Source organism: Salvelinus alpinus, chromosome 5 (assembly GCF_045679555.1).
Source record: "Salvelinus alpinus chromosome 5, SLU_Salpinus.1, whole genome shotgun sequence".
Lineage (NCBI taxonomy): Eukaryota > Metazoa > Chordata > Actinopteri > Salmoniformes > Salmonidae > Salvelinus > Salvelinus alpinus.
In genome coordinates this window covers 8,169,605-8,184,604 of record NC_092090.1, presented here as the reverse complement: position 1 = coordinate 8,184,604, position 15,000 = coordinate 8,169,605, and positions in this window count along the sequence as shown.

The window sequence follows — 15,000 nt, the reverse complement described above, 5'->3', positions numbered from 1 at the left end:
TTCAGGCAGATGGGTATTTCTATGTGGTTATCATATAACCCAGAACTGGCCATCTCTCTCTCTGTCTCTCTCCCTGTGTCTCTCTCCCCTCTCTCTCCACTCTCTCTCCCCTCTCTGTCTCTTTATCGCTCTCTCCCTGTCTCTCTCTCTCTCTCTCCCCCTCTCTCTCCCTGTCTCTCTCTCTCTCTCTCCCCCTCTCTCTCCCTGTCTCTCTCTCTCTCTCTCCCCCTCTCTCTCCCTGTCTCTCTCCCTGTGTCTCTCTCCCCTCTCTCTCCACTCTCTCTCCCCTCTATCTCCCTGTGTCTCTCTCTCCCCTCTGTCTCTTTATCTCTCTCTGTCTGTCTGTCTCTCTGTCTCTCTCCCTGTGTCTCTCTCTCCCTGTCTCTCTCTCTCTCTCTCCCCCTCTCTCTCCCTGTCTCTCTCTCTCTCTCTCCCCCTCTCTCTCCCTGTCTCTCTCCCTGTGTCTCTCTCCCCTCTCTCTCCACTCTCTCTCCCCTCTATCTCCCTGTGTCTCTCTCTCCCCTCTGTCTCTTTATCTCTCTCTGTCTGTCTGTCTCTCTGTCTCTCTCCCTGTGTCTCTCTCTCCCCTCTCTCTCCCTGTCTCTCTCTCTCTCTCTCCCCCTCTCTCTCCCTGTCTCTCTCTCTCTCTCTCCCCCTCTCTCTCCCTGTCTCTCTCCCTGTGTCTCTCTCCCCTCTCTCTCCACTCTCTCTCCCCTCTATCTCCCTGTGTCTCTCTCTCCCCTCTGTCTCTTTATCTCTCTCTGTCTGTCTGTCTCTCTGTCTCTCTCCCTGTGTCTCTCTCTCCCCTCTCTCTCCCTGTGTCTCTTTCTCCCTGTCTCTCTCTCCCTGTCTCTCTCTCCCTGTCTCTCTCCCCTCTCTCTCCCTGTGTCTCTTTCTCCCTGTCTCTCTCTCCCTGTCTCTCTCTCCCTGTCTCTCTCCCCTCTCTCTCCCTGTGTCTCTCTCTCTCTCTCCCCCTCTCTCTCCCTGTGTCTCTCTCTCCCCTCTCTCTCTTCCACCCCCCACTGGCTCTCCTCCACATAGTGAAGCGTGTTTGAATACCATCTCATTCTCCTTCTCCCTCTAGCATGCTTTGTTGAGGCCAGGGTGATCCGCACTCGGACTCTGTGGCAGGATGCTGAATGCGACAGAGAGAATAGCTGGAGGTTATGTGGCCACTAGCAGGCTTTCTCAAGGACAGGTCATTCACCAAGATTAAACAAACCTCCCTCAACTCTCTGGCAATAATGTCCGCCTTCCTCTAAATGTGTCTGCCACGCATGAAGAAACTAGGTCTGGCACCCTATGGGTCCTGGTCAAAGGCAAGTGCACTACACAGGGAACAGGGCACCATTTGGGTCGTAAACTAGGTCTACCATACTGAGAGCAGGCAGTGAGGAGCACGGTAGGATAAAACCAGCAGACATCTCTGCCTGAGGCAAGAAGCTGTATGATGAAACCATCTTTAATCTCTGTGCTTCCGGGCATTTTCAACACCTGCTATCCTGATGGGGAGAGAGAGAGAGTATAGTAACAGTAGGATACATATTCATCTATACACACGAACGCACGCACACACACACACACACACACACACACACACACACACACACACACACACACACACACGGATGAACCAGTATCTATCCTGATGGGGAGAGAGAGAGAGTATAGTAACAGTAGGATACATATTCATCTATACACACGAACGCACGCACACACGCACACACACACACACACACACACACACACACACACGGATGAACCAGTATCTGGGCAGAGGAGATGATGAATCAACCAGCTAGCTACGATTCAATGGTTCAATGCACGAATGGACGGACACACACACACATTTGCACGTGGACATATGCACATCACACACACAAACACACACACACACACACACACACACACACACACACACACCGGAACAGTTGCTCCTCTCCCTCAGTTATCTTGCAGTTGTTTGACCCTCTGTGTTCATCGCAATCTGTGGGATGAACAGTAAACAACAGTTTGAAACTTTTTAATTGCTGGAAGAAAAACAATGTAAAGAGATGAACACACTGGCTGTCTGGAACCATCTGGTTAGAACTGGTTAGAAACGGCATCAGTGGGGAAACCTAAAAACAATGTAAAGAGATGAACACACTGGCTGTCTGGAACCATCTGGTTAGAACTGGTTAGATACGGCATCAGTGGGAGACCTAAACTAATTGTAATTGTATTTTTCTCTGTAGATTTAACAGAAAATTCATATCTGCTCTGATTTGATGCGTATGTTAGGTTTTACATTTCAATCGACTGCTGTGTGATTAAAATGTAGTTTAATTTTTTAAAGCCAGACAAAACACAAGGCATGTTTAAGTCAGTTAACAAGTCAGTTAAGACCAGATTCTGAATTTACACTGACGGCCTACACCCGGCCAAACCCGGACGACGCTGGGTCAATTGTGCGCCGCCCTATGGGACTCCCAATCACGGTCGGTTGTGATACAGCCTGGATTCGAACCGGGATGTCTGTAGGGACGCCTCAAACACAGAGATGCAGTGCTTTACACCACTCGTTACAGCCTTATTTCACGATGGCTTTGATGATGAGAGTGAAACACGTTTTAAAGAGGATTGTGATTTAATCACAGTATGGGAGAACGTAAAGCTGTCTGCCTTAACTGTCATCACAGTTAATGGTACAACATTCACATGCTGTTAACAGATTTTATTTTATATTCTGATGTTATTTTATATTCTGATTTCTCTATTTTACATAAAGTTATGTTGGTGTTATTATGAGCATCAGTTCTGCGTATTACAATGTTAATGTAATGTATAAAGATATTATGCTGACGCGTAGAAGACAAAAATTATTTACTTTAACAAATTACAGAATTACAAGAAAATATTCTGCTCAACTTTTTAAAAAAATATATTTTTTGCTATGATTGTTTTTTGAGCTAATCAGAGCATATTTTTTTAAATGAAAACTTAACAATAATATTCCTAATCACCTTTCCATTGAACCGTGAGAGTTATCTGAACACTGTGGATCCTAGTCTGAGAGTTATCTGAACACTGTGGATCCTAGTCTGAGAGTTATCTGAACACTGTGGATCCTAGTCTGAGAGTTATCTGAACACTGTGGATCCTAGTCTGAGAGTTATCTGAACACTGTGGATCCTAGTCTGAGAGTTATCTGAACACTGTGGATCCTAGTCTGAGAGTTATCTGAACACTGTGGATCCTAGTCTGAGAGTTATCTGAACACTGTGGATCCTAGTCTGAGAGTTATCTGAACACTGTGGATCCTAGTCTGAGAGTTATCTGAACACTGGATCCTAGTCTGAGAGTTATCTGAACACTGTGGATCCTAGTCTGAGAGTTATCTGAACACTGTGGATCCTAGTCTGAGAGTTATCTGAACACTGTGGATCCTAGTCTGAGAGTTATCTGAACACTGGATCCTAGTCTGAGTAGAATACTATGGTGATAAATGACTTCTGATGGTAAAAATAATGTTCATATTTCACTGATCACACCTTTAATTACACTTCGGAGAGATATTATGGAACTTATAGATTAGATATATATATTATGGAATTTATAGATTGGATATATATATTATGGAATTTATAGATTGGAGATATAAATTATGGAATTTATAGATTAGATATATATATTATGGAACTTATAGATTAGATATATATATTATGGAATTTATAGATTGGAGATATATATTATGGCACTAATAGATTAGATATATATATTATGGAACTTATAGATTAGATATATATATTATGGAACTTATAGATTAGATATATATATTATGGAATTTATAGATTGGATATATATATTATGGAATTTATAGATTGGATATATATTATGGAAATTCTATGACACTACAAAGAGAGGAGGCAGAGATAGACCAGGTTCCTGTATCTCCATAGGTTGGAGAGCTTCAGTGCTAGAGCTGTAAAGGTCTGTTTTAAGGGAGGTCTTGGTGGCATGTGGTGTTGCTTGGCAGTCCTTGATATACCGTTCGAAAAGCACCTCAGTTTTATATTTAAATATTTCATTTCAATCCTTCTCTTCCTCCCTGGAAGAGCCTGTGATTTACTTTTATTTAACATTTAACATTTTATTTAACATTTTATTTAACTAGGCAAGTCAGTTACGAACTAATTATTATTTATTGACGACCTGGGTAGTGACCTCTCCTCTGGACTAGAGTCCTGTTTGATGCCTGCTGTCATACAAAACACGACAGACCAGCTGCCCCCTCATCACCAGCGGCACCACGACAGACCAGCTGCCCCCTCATCACCAGCGGCACCACGACAGACCAGCTGTCCCCTCATCACCAGCGGCAACACAACAGACCAGCTGTCCCCTCATCACCAGCGGCACCACGACAGACCAGCTGTCCCCTCATCACCAGCGGCACCATGACAGACCAGCTGTCCCCTCATCACCAGCGGCACCATGACAGACCAGCTGCCCCCTCATCACCAGCGGCACCACGACAGACCAGCTGTCCCCTCATCACCAGCAGCAACACGACAGACCAGCTGTCCCCTCATCACCAGCAGCAACACGACAGACCAGCTGTCCCCTCATCACCAGCGGCACCACAACAGACCAGCTGTCCCCTCATCACCAGCGGCACCACGACAGACCAGCTGTCCCCTCATCACCAGCAGCAACACGACAGACCAGCTGTCCCCTCATCACCAGCAGCAACACAACAGACCAGCTGTCCTCTCATCACCAGCACCACGACAGACCAGCTGTCCCCTCACCACCAGCAGCACCACAACAGACCAGCTGTCCCCTCATCACCAGCAGCACCACGACAGACCAGCTGTCCCCTCATCACCAGCACCACGACAGACCAGCTGTCCCCTCATCACCAGCAGCACAACAGACCAGCTGTCCCCTCATCACCAGCGGCACCACGACAGACCAGCTGTCCCCTCATCACCAGCAGCACCACGACAGACCAGCTGTCCCCTCATCACCATCAGCACCACAACAGACCAGCTGTCCCCTCATCACCAGCAGCAATACGCCAGACCAGCTGTCCCCTCATCACCAGCAGCAACACGCCAGACCAGCTGTCCCCTCATCACCAGCAGCACCACGCCAGACCAGCTGTCCCCTCATCACCAGCAGCAACACAACAGACCAGCTGTCCCCTCACCACCAGCAGCAACACGACAGACCAGCTGTCCCCTCATCACCCGCAGCAACATGACAGACCAGCTGTCCCCTCATCACCAGCAGCAACACAACAGACCAGCTGTCCCCTCATCACCAGCAACACGACAGACCAGCTGTCCCCTCACCACCATAACAGTTTGACTGTAGTGAATTGACACCGACTCTCGTCCACTTGAATGTTTTCTCCCTTTTCCACCTGTCTATTCTCTTAGGGGGTCAAAGTGTAACTTGGAGTCTAAAACGTAACGGCCCAGTTGTACCTCCAGCGCCAAAACATCTGTTTGGACCCTTTGGTTCGTCTCTATTGACTCTCTGTACAACACCGCTGTCAAAAAATATACATCAACATGTCACACAGAAAGAGAGGAGAGGGAGCCCAAAATCACCCCCCCCCCTTTTTCTCCGTTCTCCTCTTTCTCCATTTATTTTCCGTTTTTCAAGCAGTGGGGATGTTTTTCAGCGGCAGGGACTGGGAGACTAGTCAGGATCGAGGGAAAGATTAATGGAGCAAAGTACAGAGAGGAGTAGGAACAGATTGGTGTGTGTGGTTTTTAAACCCACAGGTATAACAGTCTAACCCAGAGGAAACCCATTCCAATATCAGGGCAACAGAAACCCATCACATCGCTCTCTGTCTTCCTGATAGTTAGAAAGTCACTGACAGAATCAATTGGATGCGTCCCAAATGCAACCTTATTCTTTATATATATAGTCCTGGACTCTGGTCAAAAGTAGTGCACTATATAGGGAATAGGGTGCCATTGGGCTCTGGTCTAAAGTAGTACACTATATAGGGAATAGGGCCCTGGTCTAAAGTAGTGCACTATATAGGGAATAGGGCCCTGGTCTAAAGTAGTACCACTATATAGGGAATATGGCCCTGGTCTATAGTAGTACCACTATATAGGGAATAGGGCTCTGGTCTATAGTAGTGCCACTATATAGGGAATAGGGCCCTGGTCTAAAGTAGTGCACTATATAGGGAATAGGGCCCTGGTCTAAAGTAGTACCACTATATAGGGAATATGGCCCTGGTCTATAGTAGTACCACTATATAGGGAATAGGGCTCTGGTCTATAGTAGTGCCACTATATAGGGAATAGGGCTCTGGTCTATAGTAGTGCACTATATATAGGGAATAGGGTGCCATTTGCGACACAAACAATGGAATAACAGCAAGCTTCCTTAAAGGTCAAGATTTGCTGTGTTTGAAGCCTGGGCTCAAACGTAAATGCTCTGTAATACCAGTCGTGCTGATTGCTTTACTCTCCAGACTCTGTCCAAAGAGCCTGTGGATGTGAGCAGCATTACGTTGCTGGGATGTGGAGGGCCCTTGTCTTCGCTGGTGTCTTGTGTTAGAGACAGAACCTAAAGCCCCAGTCTATTACCTCCTACACCCCGTAGGACCGGTGTTCACAGCTTAGAGGGGGGCCAGGGAGAATAATACCACATTACTGTCTTAATGTGTCTGATACACAGGGAGAATAATACTGTCTTAATGTGTCTGATACACAGGGAGAATAATAATGTCTTAATGTGTCTGATACACAGGGAGAATAATACCACATTACTGTCTTAATGTGTCTGATACACAGGGAGAATAATACTGTCTTAATGTGTCTGATACACAGAGAGAATAATACTGTCTTAATGTGTCTGATACACAGGGAGAATAATACCACGTTACTGTCTTAATGTGTCTGATACACAGGGAGAATAACACCACGTTACTGTCTTAATGTGTCTGATACACAGGGAGAATAATACCACGTTACTGTCTTAATGTGTCTGATACACAGGGAGAATAATACTGTCTTAATGTGTCTGATACACAGAGAGAATAATACTGTCTTAATGTGTCTGATACACAGGGAGAATAATACCACGTTACTGTCTTAATGTGTCTGATACACAGGGAGAATAACACCACGTTACTGTCTTAATGTGTCTGATACACAGGGAGAATAATACCACATTACTGTCTTAATGTGTCTGATACACAGGGAGAATAACACCACATTACTGTCTTAATGTGTCTGATACACAGGGAGAATAATACCACATTACTGTCTTAATGTGTCTGATACACAGGGAGAATAATACCACGTTACTGTCTTAATGTGTCTGATACACAGGGAGAATACAACCACAATACTGTCTTAATGTGTCTGATACACAGGGAGAATAATACCACATTACTGTCTTAATGTGTCTGATACACAGGGAGAATAATACCACATTACTGTCTTAATGTGTCTGATACACAGGGAGAATAATACTGTCTTAATGTGTCTGATACACAGGGAGAATAACACCACATTACTGTCTTAATGTGTCTGATACACAGGGAGAATAATACCACATTACTGTCTTAATGTGTCTGATACACAGGGAGAATAATACCACGTTACTGTGTTAATGTGTCTGATACACAGGGAGAATAATACCATGTTACTGTCTTAATGTGTCTGATACACAGGGAGAATAATACCACATTACTGTCTTAATGTGTCTGATACACAGGGAGAATAATACTGTCTTAATGTGTCTGATACACAGGGAGAATAATACCACGTTACTGTCTTAATGTGTCTGATACACAGGGAGAATAATACCACATTACTGTCTTAATGTGTCTGATACACAGGGAGAATAACACCACATTACTGTCTTAATGTGTCTGATACACAGGGAGAATAACACCACGTTACTGTCTTAATGTGTCTGATACACAGGGAGAATAATACCACGTTACTGTCTTAATGTGTCTGATACACAGGGAGAATAATACTGTCTTAATGTGTCTGATACACAGGGAGAATAATACCACGTTACTGTCTTAATGTGTCTGATACACAGGGAGAATAATACCACATTACTGTCTTAATGTGTCTGATACACAGGGAGAATAACACCACATTACTGTCTTAATGTGTCTGATACACAGGGAGAATAACACTTATTAATACATATTGTTCTCTTTCTGTTTGTCTCTGACTTTCTCTGTCTCTCTCTGTCTTTCTCCCCCCCCCCTCTATCTGTCGCTCTCTCTCTCTGTCTTTCTCCACCCCTCTCTCTCTCTCTCTCTCTCTCTCTTCGTCCTGACGTTGTGGTGTTTGTAATCATCTCCAGAGTGATGTGCTCCTGCCCCGGAGCTACACGGAACACCGAACATTAATCCCAGTTCCATGCTTCATGCCGTAGCAGTGTCTGAGGAATGGAGAGACAATGGGTATAGCAACTCATGACATAGAATACATGTGTTGTAGTTCGGTCTGTGTTGAACAGGATAAGACATAATACGGCAAGGGGACAAAGGTTCATAATGGTCTTTGTACAACAGAGAATAATATTGTCTATTAGTAATCTGGTAAAGGGTTCAGAATATTTTCTATTATTAATCTGGTAAAGGGAGGGGTTCAGAATATTTTCTATTATTAATCTGGTAAAGGGAGGGGTTCAGAATATTGTCTATTATTAATCTGGTAAGGGGAGGGGTTCAGAATATTGTCTATTATTAATCTGGTAAGGGGAGGGGTTCAGAATATTGTCTATTATTAATCTGGTAAGGGGAGGGGTTCAGAATATTGTCTATTATTAATCTGGTAAGGGGAGGGGTTCAGAATATTGTCTATTAATAATCTGGTAAGGGGTTCAGAATATTGTCTATTATTAATCTGGTAAAGGGAGGGGTTCAGAATATTATATATTATTAATCTGGTAAGGGGAGGGGTTCAGAATATTATATATTATTAATCTGGTAAGGGGTTCAGAATATTATATATTATTAATCTGGTAAAGGGAGGGGTTCAGAATATTATATATTATTAATCTGGTAAAGGGAGGGGTTCAGAATATTGTCTATTATTAATCTGGTAAGGGGTTCAGAATATTGTCTATTATTAATCTGGTAAAGGGAGGGGTTCAGAATATTATATATTATTAATCTGGTAAGGGGTTCAGAATATTATATATTATTAATCTGGTAAAGTGAGGGGTTCAGAATATTGTCTGTTATTAATCTGGTAAGTGGAGGGGTTCAGAATATTGTCTGTTATTAATCTGGTAAGGGGATGGGTTCAGAATATTGTCTATTATTAATCTGGTAAGGGGAGGGGTTCAGAATATTGTCTATTATTAATCTGGTAAGGGGTTCAGAATATTGTCTATTATTAATCTGGTAAGGGGAGGGGTTCAGAATATTGTCTATTATTAATCTGGTAAGGGGTTCAGAATATTGTCTATTATTAATCTGGTAAGGGGAGGGGTTCAGAATATTGTCTATTAATAATCTGGTAAAGGGAGGGGTTCAGAATATTGGGTTGGGCCAGTAACCAGCAGGTAGCATAGTGGTTAGAGCATTGGGCCAGTAACCAGCAGGTAGCCTAGTGGTTAGAGCGTTGGGCCAGTAACCAGCAGGTAGCCTAGTGGTTAGAGAGTTGGGCCAGTAACCAGCAGGTAGCCTAGTGGTTAGAGCGTTGGACTAGTAACCAGCAGGTAGCCTAGTGGTTAGAGCGTTGGACTAGTAACCAGCAGGTAGCCTAGTGGTTAGAGCGTTGGACTAGTAACCAGCAGGTAGCCTAGTGGTTAGAGTGTTGGACTAGTAACCAGCAGGTAGCCTAGTGGTTAGAGCGTTGGACTAGTAACCAGCAGGTAGCCTAGTGGTTAGAGCGTTGGGCCAGTAAGCAGCAGGTAGCTTAGTGGTTAGAGCGTTGGGCCAGTAACCAGCAGGTAGCCTAGTGGTTAGAGCGTTGGGCCAGTAACCAGCAGGTTAGTGGTTAGAGCGTTGGACTAGTAACCAGCAGGTAGCCTAGTGGTTAGAGCGTTGGGCCAGTAACCAGCAGGTAGCCTAGTGGTTAGAGCGTTGGGCCAGTAAGCAGCAGGTAGTCTAGTGGTTAGAGCGTTGGGCCAGTAACCAGCAGGTTAGTGGTTAGAGCGTTGGACTAGTAACCAGCAGGTAGCCTAGTGGTTAGAGCGTTGGGCCAGTAAGCAGCAGGTAGTCTAGTGGTTAGAGCGTTGGGCCAGTAACCAGCAGGTTAGTGGTTAGAGCGTTGGGCCAGTAACCAGCAGGTAGCCTAGTGGTTAGAGCGTTGGGCCAGTAACCAATAGGTAGTCTAGTGGTTAGAGCGTTGGGCCAGTAACATGCAGGTAGCCTAGTGGTTAGAATGTTGGGCCAGTAACCAGCAGGTAGCCTAGTGGTTAGAGTGTTGGACTAGTAACCAGCAGGTAGCCTAGTGGTTAGAGTGTTGGGCCAGTAACCAGCAGGTAGCCTAGTGGTTAGAGCGTTGGGCCAGTAAGCAGCAGGTAGTCTAGTGGTTAGAGCGTTGGGCCAGTAACCAGCAGGTAGCCTAGTGGTTAGAGCATTGGGCCAGTAACCAGCAGGTAGTCTAGTGGTTAGAGCGTTGGGCCAGTAACCAGCAGGTAGCCTAGTGGTTAGAGCGTTGGGCCAGTAACCAGCAGGTAGACTAGTGGTTAGAGCGTTGGACTAGTAACCAGCAGGTAGCTTAGTGGTTAGAGCGTTGGGCCAGTAACCAGCAGGTAGCCTAGTGGTTAGAGCGTTGGGCCAGTAACCAGCAGGTAGCCTAGTGGTTAGAGCGTTGGACTAGTAACCAGCAGGTAGTCTAGTGGTTAGAGCATTGGGCTAGTAACCAGCAGGTAGCCTAGTGGTTAGAGCATTGGACTAGTAACCAGCAGGTAGTCTAGTGGTTAGAGCGTTGGGCTAGTAACCAGCAGGTAGCCTAGTGGTTAGAGCGTTGGGCCAGTAACCAGCAGGTAGCCTAGTGGTTAGAGCGTTGGACTAGTAACCAGCAGGTAGTCTAGTGGTTAGAGCGTTGGGCTAGTAACCAGCAGGTAGCCTAGTGGTTAGAGCGTTGGGCTAGTAACCAGCAGGTAGTCTAGTGGTTAGAGCGTTGGGCTAGTAACCAGCAGGTAGCCTAGTGGTTAGAGCGTTGGACTAGTAACCAGCAGGTAGTCTAGTGGTTAGAGCGTTGGGCTAGTAACCAGCAGGTAGTCTAGTGGTTAGAGCGTTGGGCCAGTAACCAGCAGGTAGCCTAGTGGTTAGAGCGTTGGACTAGTAACCAGCAGGTAGTCTAGTGGTTAGAGCGTTGGGCTAGTAACCAGCAGGTAGCCTAGTGGTTAGAGCGTTGGGCCAGTAACCAAAAGGTGGCTGGATCAAATCCCCAAGCTGACAAGGTAAAAATCTGTCGTTCTGCCCCTGAACAAGGCAGTTAACGCACTATTTCCCGAGTAGGCCGTCATTGTGAATAAGAATTAGAACTGACTGGCCTAGTAAAATAGTAGAACACTTTTTGGTTCCAAGTTTAACTGTTTTTTGGGTTCCATCTTCCTTTTGGAACCTTTTTTTTGTAAGAGCTTATACTCATATAGGATAGAATGGAACAGATGACATCTTTATCTCTGAAGGTACTGAAACAGGAAGTTGGCTGTAACCCCCTCGTGGCTTCCTAGCTGCTACTGTACACAGCACCTGAGGTGATTCCGGTAGCGAGGACAAACAACTGTATACAAAACCCCAAAACCAATTTGGTTTTAAATCTCTATGGTGACTTCCTGTGTGTCGCACTGGCACCAGTCCTCCCTTCTCGTTTACAAAACAAAACAACGTTTACATACACTTAATCATGTTAGCAGATTGACGCAATTAAATCGTTGAAACTGGCTGTTAACCAAATGAAGGCTGATTAAAGGATGCGTCTCAAATGGGCACCCTATTCCCTACGTAGTGCGCTAACTTTTGACAAGGGCCCATGGGACTCTGGTCAGAAGTAGTGCACTGTACAAGCAGTAGGGAGTCATTTGGGATACGTACTAAGAAATTAGCTGGCTGCTTTGTGTGGCCTGGGAATGTGGTAATTAGTGAAGCCGTTACTTGACTGTGAAGTGGTCCTAAATGTGGTTTAAATTGAAGCGTTGGCGAGAGAGAGGAGGGTTGGAGTGGGGCTTCATTATGGTTCTGTACAGGTGCTGGGTTTAGTTAACACTGGGTTAACATAGGGGTGTCAGCCCTCATCACACTCACAATGAAAACTTACACGCACAGACACACACGCACGTACGCACGCACACACGCACGTACACGCACACACGCACGCACGCACACACAGGCATGCGTGCACTCATGCAATATTTGACAAATGATTCATATTTCATTTATTTTTTTGTAACAATGTGATGCCCAACTTTATTTTCTAAATAGTATAATGAAATTAAAAATCAAAACGAAAATCTACATTTAAGGTTAGTGTTTTTAATATAAAAGTGTGATTTATTTTGAGTCTGTTCTGTTTCCCCCGAGCTAAACGACTAAGAAAGCTGTTTATCGTGAACAGAATGCGTCAATATAAATTCAGGAAGTGCTCCCTCCTTCACCCCTCCTCAACACACAAGCAACGCTTACAATCCGATTTGCTTCGTAAATGTAATATCGAGGTGAATATCCCATGCCTAGTGTTGTCACTTGGGATAACACTTGATACTTCCCATTTTCTCCTGTTCTAATTATTCCATTTGTTGGACCTGAATGGCATTTAGAAACCAAAGGTAATTCAGCATAGGAACTCAATTAGAAATCCTACTGACTGGGATTTTAGAGGACAGCAATAGGTTGTCAGTGAGGCCAATGGGAGCCCTGATTATTTCTCCCCAAGTCCTACTGATATTGCATTTCCTGCAGCTCAATTAAATATCCTCGGCAATAAAAGATGTTTCACCGGGTCTGTAATGAGAACAGACAAAGATTTTCTTCTCGGGGAAAATGTTGCATTGGAAGACCAGGTAGAATTAGCAGAAGCAGCTTGCAGACACATTACCTCGTGAAATGAACTGTTAACAATCACAGAGGATATCTGCTTTGATTAAAACCTCGCTGTGCACCGTAGCCTGTCGTTAGGCATCCCTACTGAACACTGCACACTGTAGTAGTGTCTGAAGGATACCTGCACACTGTAAACTGTAATAGTGTCTGAAGGATACCTGCACACTGTAAACTGTAATAGTCTCTGAAGGATACCTGCACACTGTACACTGTAGTAGTCTCTGAAGGATACCTGCACACTGTAAACTGTAGTAGTGTCTGAAGGATACCTGCACACTGTAATAGTCTCTGAAGGATACCTGCACACTGTAAACTGTAGTAGTCTCTGAAGGATACCTGCACACTGTAAACTGTAGTAGTCTCTGAAGGATACCTGCACACTGTAAACTGTAATAGTCTCTGAAGGATACCTGCACACTGTAAACTGTAATAGTGTCTGAAGGATACCTGCACACTGTAAACTGTAGTAGTGTCGGGAAGGATACCTGCACACTGTAAACTGTAATAGTCTCTGAAGGATACCTGCACACTGTAAACTGTAATAGTGTCTGAAGGAAACCTGCACACTGTAAACTGTAATAGTGTCTGAAGGATACCTGCACACTGTAAACTGTAATAGTCTCTGAAGGATACCTGCACACTGTAAACTGTAATAGTGTCTGAAGGATACCTGCACACTGTAAACTGTAATAGTCTCTGAAGGATACCTGCACACTGTAAACTGTAATAGTGTCTGAAGGATACCTGCACACTGTAAACTGTAATAGTCTCTGAAGGATACCTGCACACTGTAAACTGTAATAGTCTCTGAAGGATACCTGCACACTGTAAACTGTAATAGTGTCTGAAGGATACCTGCACACTGTAAACTGTAATAGTCTCTGAAGGATACCTGCACACTGTAAACTGTAATAGTGTCTGAAGGATACCTGCACACTGTAAACTGTAGTAGTCTCTGAAGGAAACCTGCACACTGTAAACTGTAATAATGTCTGAAGGATACCTGCACACTGTAAACTGTAATAGTGTCTGAAGGATACCTGCACACTGTACACTGTAATAGTGTCTGAAGGATACCTGCACACTGTAAACTGTAATAGTGTCTGAAGGATACCTGCACACTGTAAACTGTAATAGTGTCTGAAGGATACCTGCACACTGTAATAGTGTCTGAAGGATACCTGCACACTGTAATAGTGTCTGAAGGATACCTGCACACTGTAAACTGTAATAGTGTCTGAAGGATACCTGCACACTGTAATAGTGTCTGAAGGATACCTGCACACTGTAATAGTGTCTGAAGGATACCTGCACACTGTACACTGTAATAGTGTCTGAAGGATACCTGCACACTGTAAACTGTAATAGTGTCTGAAGGATACCTGCACACTGTAAACTGTAATAGTGTCTGAAGGATACCTGCACACTGTAATAGTGTCTGAAGGATACCTGCACACTGTACACTGTAATAGTGTCTGAAGGATACCTGCACACTGTAAACTGTAGTAGTGTCTGAAGGATACCTGCACACTGTAATAGTGTCTGAAGGAAACCTGCACACTGTACACTGTAATAGTGTCTGAAGGATACCTGCACACTGTAATAGTGTCTGAAGGATACCTGCACACTGTACACTGTAATAGTGTCTGAAGGATACCTGCACACTGTAATAGTGTCTGAAGGATACCTGCACACTGTACACTGTAATAGTGTCTGAAGGATACCTGCACACTGTAATAGTGTCTGAAGGATACCTGCACACTGTAATAGTGTCTGAAGGATACCTGCACACTGTAAACTGTAATAGTGTCTGAAGGATACCTGCACACTGTAAACTGTAATAGTGTCTGAAGGATACCTACACACTGTAAACTGTAGTAGTGTCTGAAGGATACCTGCACACTGTAAACTGTAGTAGTCTCTGAAGGATACCTGCACACTGTAAACTGTAG